The sequence below is a fragment of the Cottoperca gobio genome, chromosome 22, assembly GCF_900634415.1.
Source record: "Cottoperca gobio chromosome 22, fCotGob3.1, whole genome shotgun sequence".
Classification (NCBI taxonomy): domain Eukaryota; kingdom Metazoa; phylum Chordata; class Actinopteri; order Perciformes; family Bovichtidae; genus Cottoperca; species Cottoperca gobio.
Genome location: NC_041376.1, coordinates 3,828,258 through 3,829,890, shown reverse-complemented (window position 1 = coordinate 3,829,890; position 1,633 = coordinate 3,828,258).

The window sequence follows — 1,633 nt, the reverse complement described above, 5'->3', positions numbered from 1 at the left end:
GTTTTACTCGTCATGTCGTGATTGCTGGTGTGTTTTATCACGAAAGGTCCCTTTATAGTTACCAAACATACATCACATATAGTTATAAACGTGGGGTTTTTTAGTTTATTATATGACAGCTGCAGTTACTAGTTACGTGCATATTAAATCAAGTGATCATCTCCTAAAATATAATGCACTTACTGGAGAATAGTGTTCAGTTTAGTATATTATATTATATATATACACTACAGAATCAACAAACACCTTGTTGCTTTGTTATTGATTAAACTACCCAGAAGTAAATAAAGAAGCTTTATATTGACAATACAATGTTGCTTACATATTAATGCATCAATTAATAATATGTATAATCAATGTAACACTGGCAGCAGGCATTCTGCTGCATAATAAGTGTGTGTAGATATTAATGTTTCTTTGTAGGTCAGTGTCCTTGTCCTCTTCATTTCTAAAAATAGGCCTCAGCTCACAGGAAGCTGCAGAGATCTGCATCTCTTTGTTGTTTTAAATGTGCTCACATTCTCCTTAAAGTGGCTTGTTTCTAACAGACATTGGGGAAAATAAAACTCTTAAATCACATCTCTCTCAAAAAACAGCCTTTTCCTGCTTCGCCCACAAATCTAAACACAAAAGAAAAGCTATGTTTCATGTCGCTTCAGGCACCGACAATAACAGAAACTACGCAGGTGAGAAGAGGTCGAGACACTTTGACCTCTCAGCATCCTCCTCTGTGGGTTTCCAGGAGGAGACAAAGAGCTTTTCCTCCAGCCAGCAGCGCACACACACACACACACACACACACACACACACACACACACACACACACACACACACACACACACACACACACACTCCCGTCTGCAGGTCATGTGGCGTCGTCTTGCTGCTGCTGAGGCTGCTGTCCTCAGATGAACCGCTCAGTGCCATTGAAAGAGGAGACGCCGCTGCTTCCAGATCAGTGAACCACATCCGCCTGCTGCACACACATTTCCTCTCTCCCTCATTGCCCCTAACGAGCGCTCAATCTGCCCCACTGGGAGCTCGCTGTGAGCCTTTAATCCTCCTGCGTCTGTGACATTTACCTCACTGTGTCTCCGACTAGTGGGCTCGTACGGGACAAGTGTTGGTTGCGGCGGCGGGCTGCTGCAGGGTTAATGGAATGAATGTGATAAGAGGTTTGATATCTTGTCCTAGCTGCACTCTAGGAAATGAAATGAAGATGTGCTGCCAGATAAAGAGCCTGCTCAGAGGATACAATCTAAGAGGCAGCAAGAGATGAAGTACATGCTCGTACATCCGTTTTCATTTAAAGCCAAATAAATGATTAGCTCAGTGCGCCTAGGAATGTGACTGGTTTTATTATTTACCTTAGAAAGTCCATTACTGCTCGTTCAAGCATGTGTGTTAATAAGAAACCTGTACAATGCTTATATACACACTTCTATCTTTTTTATTGTTCTATTAGTACGTTGTGATTATGTTGTTGTAAGACAGCAAAAATGTGCAAAAATCACTACTATGGCGATGTTTGCATTCCTCCCTTTTATGGTTTTCAGCAGCTGCATAATTGCCATTTTAGTTTAGTGAGAGGAGACGCAACTCTTGGATAGGATAGGACAGATGTTTCCAAAGC